The 9,495-nt window shown below is 45.5% G+C and overlaps 1 non-coding gene across 1 annotated transcript; it reads right to left on the reverse strand.

Annotated features, from left to right (window-relative positions):
- Positions 1-4,483: 4,483 nt before the first annotated feature.
- On the reverse strand, positions 4,484-4,602 carry LOC148782032 (5S ribosomal RNA). The gene has a single exon (XR_016056723.1). It is a non-coding gene; the product is annotated as a 5S ribosomal RNA (ribosomal RNA).
- Positions 4,603-9,495: the final 4,893 nt, after the last annotated feature.

The following is a 9,495-nucleotide window of genomic DNA, read 5'->3' on the forward strand; positions in this document are numbered from 1 at the left end:
GTGTGAGGCACACCCATGCATCTTTGTCCGATGTCTGTGTGGCTTCACGAGATGAGTCCATGTGGCTCGCACATTCTGTAAGCCCTTGCATGTGCACGGCCCCTGTAGAAGACCTGCTTGGGCCAGTGCACGCATGAACTATGCGATCGAAGGTTCTCATACAAAGGCTCTCTAAAAGGTGTGAGAAAATATTTATTTTGTGTGTGGATTGCATGGGGAATTAGATCTAAGATATCACATTCTGGATATGGCTTTATGAGAGGATTTGATTTGCTCGTCCTCGAGAAGTGAACCTCTATAAGGATCTTCACTTCCAATGTTGGCCTTGCAGGTGAGTTACGAGACCTCAAATATCACACAAGGAACTAATAGAGATTATATACCTTTCAAAGCATGATCTTCTTTTTTTTGGATTTTTTTCATTCCTTCACATGCTCTGTACTAGTATTTAAACAATCGACTTAGCGAAGGTACTCGGGCCTTGGCCGAAGTGATTTACTCATGTGTGTTCGACAAACTTGTTCGAATCTAGCTCCTTTTTTTTTTTAAGGAAAATCAAGAGAAAAGTTGTGTATATAATATGAGTGTTAGTTTTTAGTAATCAAGTGGCACGTGGCGTGCTGGTTGGCCCGCCCATGCCAACATGCCTCTTTGCAAGAGGTCATATGAAACTTTTTTTTTCTTTAAAACAAATGAAGATAACATTATATAAAAAATGGGGGCCATCATTGGACATGCACGTGCATGTGATGTTCTTGTTCTTTAAATGCAACTAGGTCATGAGTTCCATTTCTATTTATAATACTATTTTTCTTAAGGGCTACTTTTTTTGAGATATTTTTTTTAATAACTCTATTAAAACATATTTTATGTCTCAAGAGTCTATAAGAGGTCTTGAGTTCGATTAAGGGGAACTAATTTTTTTTTTTTACCTCCTTTTATCTTAATTCTTTAAAAATAAAAATCTTATATCTTGTGAATTTTAAAAAAAATGACTCCCCTTTTTTTCGTTTGCTACTTTATTTGGAGCTCATTTTATTTTAACTCTTAAAAAATATCTTACATCTTGTGGGGTCTAAAAACCCCATAAGTAATGAAAAATACATGCGCACTTTAGCAAAAGTGACTGTTTGAAAGTATTTTTCAGCACCTTGGTCACTAGTAGGAAGCAGGTCAATAAAGCTTACCAAAATAGTGGAAATTCTCGACAGTCTCATAATGGCCCCAGAACTGGTCAGGATCTTCATCAGCACTTCAAAAGGAAAACTGCCAAGTTTCATCGCAATCAGATATATCTAAGGCAGTGAACACAAACAAACAATTTCAGTAACCCTGAAATGGACCCCGTAACTAGAGCTACATTTTTGGTACGTCAAACACTTGTGGAGACCACTGCAATTAGATCTGACATGGTCGAAAATCCCTATGGGTCAAGTTTCGGCTTAATCGGGCACTCCAAGACAAAATTATGGGTAAAAGAGTAAAAAGGGGTAGGCCGTACACTATTCCCGTGTGGCTTCACTGCACCAAAACACCATTAAAGGTGGCTGTTTTTACAGTCACGGGCAGTCACTTTCAGGGCCTATATATCACTCGTTCCAAGTCGGATCGCTCCCAAATTTGGTGAGCGTGTTCCTTTCATCCAGACGAATAATTCGATATGTGGTATGCCCCTTGAAGATGCCTGAGCAGAGAGGAAAACTAAATGAAAGTCATTGATCGGTGAAGGAAGTTGCAGAGTATTCAGTAGCAGCATGTCTCCTTCGAGTAGCCAGATCATGAGGCTAACATACCCGATCGACACGAAACTAATTGTATTATATGCGTGAGGTCCGAGGCTATCTCTAGTCTGAACCTCGTGTACAATGAACGGTTGGATTTCACACACAAAGGGGTCAAAGCTGTTGTAAATTTCATCCGCTGGACTTCAAGATTACGGTATAAAACTCAAGATGACAAAATCTTCATCCGGACATGAAATCAAGCTACGTTCACTGCAACATGATCGTGACGGCATGCTCAGTGTGATTCAATAAAGAAGTCATGAAGAAACATCTAGGAATGAGTACAAAATCGATCCGAATTTTTCAAGATTCATCCAAGATTCAAGTCTCATGATCATGCCTCAAAAACATGATTCGTGGCTCGGAGTTGGTATCAAAATGATCGCCATGTTGAGCCCAATAAGAAAACAATAATCTTTCAATCAAATGGGCATCAGAATGACCTCGGGTCAGCCACAGAAGATCACGTAAGTTCTCGGGCAGTAATGCAAAGCTAAATTGTAAGGGCCTTCGGTTCATTTTTGGATTGATTCAATAAAATTTCCATTCCTGCTTGAGTTTGTGAGTACGTCTTGGAGAGGGAGAGAGGAGAGAGAAGAAAAGGATCGTTGACCTTCAACCAGGTAACTTTCTCTCTCCTTCACTCTTTCTCTATCTTCTTTCTCTCTTTTCTCTCTCATCTCCATCTCTTCCTCTCTCCTCCCCTCTTTCTCTCTCCTCTCCTCTTTCTTTCTCTTCTTTCTCTCTCCTCTCTCCTCATCTCTATCTCTTTCTCTCCCCATCTCTCTTCTCGTTTATATCTCCTTCTCATCTCTCTCTTTCTCTCTCTTCTTTCTCTCTCTTATTTCTCTCTCCTCTCTTCTTATCTCTATCTCTTTCTCTCTTTACTTCTCATCTCTATCTCCATCTGTGCTCATCTAATACAAACGGTGAGGCTTAACGATGATTGGTTTTCTCCTTCTGTCACAACTGATGAGGCTTAGCGTCGATTGGTTTTCTCCTGTCACAACTGACGAGGCTTAACGCCTGTTTGTTTTCTCCTACCTTTGTTAGTCGACGAAACCTAGCATCGGTTGGTTTTCTCTCTCCTCTCCTGTCAGTCGATGAAGACTAGTATCGATTGGTCTTCTTTCTCCTCTTTTGTCAGTTGACGAGACCTAATGCTGACTGATTTTCTCTCCTCTCCTGTCAGTTGGTGAAGCCTAGTGATGGCTGGTCTTTTCTCTCTCTTCTCTCTCCTCTTTTGTCAGTTGACGAGACCTAACACGGACTGGTTTTCTCTTCTTCTATCTGTCAATCGACGAGACCTAATGCCGACTCACTTTCTCTCTCTTCTTCTATCAGTTGAAAAAACCTAGCGTCGACTAGTCTTCTCTCTGCTCTCCAATCAGTCGATGAGACCTAGTGCCAACTGGTTTTCTCTCCCTTCCTCTGTCAGTTGGCGAGACCTAGTGCCGACCAATTTGCTCTCTCTTTTTCTGTCAGTCAGCAAGACTTAGTGTCGACTATTTCTCTCTTCCTCTGTCAGTCGACGAGACCTAGCACCGACTGGTTTTCTCTCTCTTCCGCTATCAGTCGACGACATCTAGCATCGACTGGTTTTCTCTCTCTTCTCTTATCAGTCAACGAAGCCTAACACCGACTGGATTTCTCTCTCTTCCTTTTAAACATAGTCAGCAATGCTTAACCTCGATTGTTCCTTCCTTCCCTCTCTCTCCTTTAATCTCTCGTCTTTCATAATTTTCTCTTCCATTCTTCTCGCTCCTTCTTTCTTTCCCTTCTTCTCTTCTTATTCTCTCCTCATAGCCTAAATTTTGCTACTCTTTCATTTGACTAAGAGGGATTGAGATTAATCTCTCATGGTAGTCCTGCCTTCTTGGCGTAATATTGTTGTGCCAGGGTTACTTAGCCCACGTTATTGCCACAACAGTCTGATCATCGTGCCTAACTAATCGGTATTGGTAATGATGTCCAGTAGTAATCCTGCGAGCCGGTCTTTGTTACCGAGCCCATTTTACTACCACTTCAGACCAATTATTCATCAACCTAGTCACTGCTCTGATCCTCTCACTTAGCCGAATTTTTATCTCCCCCATCTTTCTTCTCTTCTTCTTTTTGAATGCCCATGCTTGTGTACGTTCATCAAAGATAAAAAAGATGAGGTCTGACCCATGCTTTTTATAACCTTTGCTATATATATGTGTGATTGCAGAAAAGCAGAAAACAAGAAGAATACAAGCCAAGGGAGGCGATTCCAAACCAGTTTTATTACAGGGGGCTTTCTTCGTGATCTTAGAGGGTGCCCACGCGAGTCAGCCCAAGTAAGTCCCGAGCCCACCTTTAAATTTATCTCTCATGGAGAGGGCTGGCAAGAAATGACATAATATCGCAACATTGATGGCCTCCCGGCATTGGCTCGGAGGCGAGGACCCCACGGCCCGAGGGCTCACGGATGTATGGGGAGCGGCGTCGGGGCCGTCGAACGACGCGTGGTCCGTGGGGGCGCATGTGGCCCCTACCGACGGTGACGGCACGCGCGGGCCCCATTGTTCGCAAGAAGGCCCCATGACTTCGTGCGGGCATAACTTTTCGCTCCCAATGCCGAAATCGCAATTGGCACCCCATTCCGAAAAAAATGGCATCGAAAGCTCTGTAGCCCGTATTTGGAGCAGAAAGAGAATTGGCGGCCGCAACAAAAAGGGGTGCGACACAAGGACTTCCCAGGAGGTCACCCATCCTAGTACTACTCTTGCCCAAGCACGCTTAACTTCGGAAATCTGATGGGATCCGGTGCATTAATGCTGGTATGACCGCACCCGACATGGAGGGGGCTGGTAAGAAATGACATACTATCGCAACATTGATGACCTCCCGGCATTGGCTCGGAGGCGAGGACCCCACGGCCCGAGGAAAGAGAATTGGCGGCCGCAACAAAAAGGGGTTCTCGAGCGAGCAATCTCAAAAAACCTCCTGGATCTTCTCTAAAAACTCGAGATACGTGCCGCCCGATCCCAAAAGGATTTGAATGCCGAGATCGAGGCACCTAACCAGCTTGGCGACTCCATTGAGGATAATGGGTTGCTATCCCTTAATCAGATCGTTCTTGTTTGGATAGTTTCTTATTTTATTATCTGCTTTCATTTGTTTTACACATTTTATTATGGCTTGCGGGTTCCGTAACCCATTTATTTAGATCGGGGATTTTCTTATCCCTGTATTCCAGAGTGTCCTTAGGAAACAAGTTCCTTCAAGTTTGTTCCCAACCATCGTCTTGAGCAAAGACCGCTTGTCTAGCTCCTAGGTCTTAACCTGGATCGGCGTGAGGTGGGACCTAAAAATCCCTCACTCCCATCTCCTCGCTCTGGCGGAAACTCCACCAAGGTGCCCTACATCGGCAACACTTTAGTTGCCCCACATAGCATGCACCCGGCCACTGGCAAGTCACTTGTCGGTCGTGTTTTCGAGGTACGCTGGAAGGCTGCCCAGTTCCTTTCTGTAAAAGGAAAAAAAGGTTGTCATTGCTTCTGTGGGTCGCCAAAGGGCTACCCCCCACATTTATGCACCATTGCTTTCTATCCTTAGAGGCTCATCATGTCGAGGTGGAAACCCCATGGTCTCCACCCCTCACATACACCACAAGGCTCATGGGTTACCCACTTGAGCCACACCTCGGGGAAACCCTTTTGTTACCTCCAGACCGTGTCCAAGATCGAACCATTTAAGGTCTGATCCTGCGCATGCTACTCAAATGCATCGCACTGCTCAGGGTAACGCCATTTCCACGCCAACCCGAGTACACAGGAGACGACCTTCTCGTCCTCCTACTCTGCACACACAAGCGCACCCTGTAAGGGGCAGGCATCTACCTATTCCCTTGCAGACACTTGCTCGAGCCCGAGTTGACCCCCAAGTCTCCCGTAACCCTTCTTCAAGGGGCACACACGCATCGCCATCACAGACGCCCTCTCGCCCTCGACTCAGGTCTCCTCATGAGTCGACCCTGCTCTAGCCCACTCCTTCTTCATCGAGGGAGCGCCTTCAACCTTAGTACTCGAAGGTTTTCCCTAAAAGTACCATCCTGAGCCAGTCCCGTCACTTTGGTTGTGTCTCTCATGCACACAAGAGACCTCGAGGCATCAACTTGATGGAAGAATCGAGTCCTTCATCCTCCTCGGCCCAAGATGATTTCAGTTCTTGGCCCTCATCTATTGCAATACCTGATGGAGTCAACTCTCTCCTATGCAAGAAGAGCTGACCAGCCGTGACCTATATCGCAGTTTTGGTGCGAGGTCTATCAGAACCTCAAGGCTAAACACGATAGGGGTTTGCAAATTTTGATTAGGGAGGTGACTAAGGCAGTCAAAACAAACAATTTTGATGACCCTCTTCACCTGAATCCCTTCTACCCCCGTCAGACAATGAAGCCTGAAGAAGGGCTCCATTAGCCTTGTGTTGAGGTTACTGCTGTAGAAAAAGACCCAGCCGCTTAGCAATCAAGGTCTCAAGACCGTCGAGAACTAATCCAAACACGATCAGCATACATGAGTTGAGTTCAGTTAGGGCATGCCGACCCTCTGTTAACTGACCTACCGCGTACGACCCGTCAGGTTCACAAGCCCTCTGTCGTCACTAATGTTGACCTTCCTAGTGAAACGGTCAGCGTAATGGTCGTAAGCGAGCCTGGCGATACACAAGAAGGGCGCTTGAACAAGTTCAAGGATATAGTGCGCTCGATGATGGAAAAGATCGATCGTATCAACATTGCACGATAGTCGGCTAACCATGAGGTCAATTCCCATCACTCTGAAGGTGCACCTCTAAGGCAGCCCCCTCCTTCCTCACAGGACAATTCTATCCCCCATCCCGTCTCTCAAATAGATATTGACGCTATGGTCACCCAGAGCCTAAAGAACAGATAAATTCAGGGGATACAAGGCGCAACGCTTTATCAGAGGGCATACCCCTCGTATATTGATCAGGTCCCATTTCCCCAGATTATAAGCAATGGAAATTTCCTTTATTCAATGGAACCACATCCCAGAACCAGCATATTGCCCACTACCAAGCAGCATGTAGAGGAACAACGGCTGATGGGAGACTTCTTCTCTGACAGTTCGTTGAGACCCTGGATGGCCCAACATTTCAATGGTATGCCCGACTCCCTCCAAACTCAGTCCATACGTGGGAGGAGATGGAGAAGCTGTTCAATCAATGCTTTTATGAGGTCGAGAGAGAGGTTCAAACTATCAAACTTCTCACCCTGAGTCAAGACCTCGATGAGCCCGTGGATTAGCTCATATCAAGATGGAGAAACTTGGCTTTCTGCCATCCTAATCCTATGCTTGAGAAGGAAGCAGTCCAAACTTACATGTGGAACATGTGACCCGAAATCGCTCTATATGTCGAGGCCTCTAATCCGACGTCCATGTCAGAGTTGATCTCTAAATCAATCCACATAGAAATTTTATCACGCCACCATGGTGCGACATGACAACCATCTACAAGTTCAGCAAACAACTGAGGCAATGGTAGCTCTCGAAATAATACAAGGGGCCACCAACAAAAAAGAGTAATCAGTGCGGTCGTCATGGTTACTGATTCAAAGAAGGCTCCCTCCCCAACTTTGGAACTCTCTAAAGGGGTAAGCACATCGAAGGTAATATCCTAGGCTGGCAAGCAATAACAATCGTACAATCGAGTACCCCTTCGAAAAGGAATGAGTCCTTGCGTTGTTCCGGTTATTATTGGAACAGAATATGATCCAGCTTCCAGAAACCAAATTCATTGAGAAGCATGGCTTTGACACTCAGGAAAATTATTGTGCCTACCATCGGAGCATCAATCATCCTACATATGACTGCTACTGGCTGAAAGATATTATCAAGGCCCTGATTCTGAAGGGTCAGATAAAGCTTGAAGACTTAAAGAGAGCCTTTGGGGCAGCTGAGGCCTCTCATGTTATAACCATCCAAGAGAATGACAAAATGCCCGATATCCTTTATGCCTTCTTCATTATAATGCTTCGGGAAGGCATAGTCACACTGAAGCAAGCAAGGCAGCCTTCTCGCCTTGCTAAGGGGACTGAAGATCGTTGGTGCCGATACCATCAGATAAGAGGCCATTATCTAAGTGCACAAGCTTTCTTGATATATTCGCAAAGAAATTGAGGGAGTGTAAGGAGTTCTACAATTTCCTTGTAAGTGACCCCTAATTCATTCCCCTATCGGGGCAAGAAGGTCTCACAGAGCAGGACCTTCCTATCAATGACTCAGACTCTGCGGAACCCTTGATTCCCTAGCCATGGATAGTCTACCATGGATGAAGCAGATTCAAGTCCTTAAGGCAAGAAGCAATTCACCAGGCTAGGGCTGCTCATCAGACCAGCGAGATGAATCAAACACCACCTCAGAAAATCAGACAAAGACGGGCACCAAGGGCTACTCACCGAAGAAACAAGACGGCTCAACCCATATTCGAGCAGGAATTTCTCAGGCCCCTTCCTCCACTACCAACTTTACTGGAATTCATCCCTGGCACAATCCTTCCTCCTTTGTCATCCTGTCAAGAAAACGTCCCCGTGCCATCTCCCACTCAGTATACATCCAATGAGGGTGACGACATTAAATGCAGTCCCCAATGGTCAAATCAAGGGCAAGAACTAAGACCCCCTGTACCCTTCCAACAAAAAGCTGCCCAGATCGGTCTGATGAGAGGAACGACCTTAAAAATCCCCCACTTTCTAACCCTTCACCTCTTTCTTCTCCTTCTTTTCATTCTCCCGCTTTTGTCTCTTTTGCGAGTACACCTTGATATGTCCGGACTTCGAGGCTCTGAACCGAGAATTTGTAGGAGCTAATATAAGCAAAATGCAGCAAAAATGAACCCTGGCATAGGCAGTAGGATTCCTAACAGTTGCCGATGCCCTGGCAGCTAAAGCCAAGGCAAAGCCACCTTCTTCAAAGAAGCACAAGAAGTCAAAGCCAAAGAAACCCCGATGGCCACCTGAGCCTTACTTTGAGCAGAGATTGAGAGAATCAAATAAGCAAAGCTCATATTCTCAGGGAGCTTGCCACATGGTGCAAATTTTAGGAGCAATACCCACCACGGGGCAGATAAATCTCAAATCGAGGAGGACACTGTAGCCTCCACTGCAGAAGTCGGGCACCTTGAAATTCCCCAGTCCGCCACTGCCCCCTAATCCAAAGACAAGTATGCCTATCTTACAGCTCCTTGGGCTCCTTCCTAATCCTAATACTTCAAGCAATCCACCTATTCTTTAATTTCCTGGGACCTCTTTTATCCCATGCACCCAGTCTCTTCAAAAACTTCAAACTTCCATCACTCCAACCAAGCCCGCTGTGCAATCAAGTCTGCGAGCCGGCCAAAATAAACCTTTTCTACCCAAACCTACTCCTCAACGCAACATACCACCCAAATCAGTGGCAGAACCAGGAGCATAAGGCCATGATCTAGAAAAAGTGAAATGTGATGTGATAGGGCATCTACGAAAGCTTCCAAGCCTTCTTAGAGTCTACGATGCCCTCATGCTCTCGAAGGATTACCGGATGGCTTTGGTTTACGCTCTCTCTAACCCATAAGTGTACAAAACCAAAGTAGAACCCATGGAGGTAGACCCAGCAATTCTACAAGGATGTATGTCAATCACCTTTTCAGAAGACGATCTACAATTAGAGGAAAAAAATCCATAATC

This window comes from Amborella trichopoda, chromosome 5 (assembly GCF_054954075.1).
Source record: "Amborella trichopoda isolate Santa Cruz 75 chromosome 5, AtrichopodaSantaCruz75HAP2 v2.0, whole genome shotgun sequence".
Lineage (NCBI taxonomy): Eukaryota > Viridiplantae > Streptophyta > Magnoliopsida > Amborellales > Amborellaceae > Amborella > Amborella trichopoda.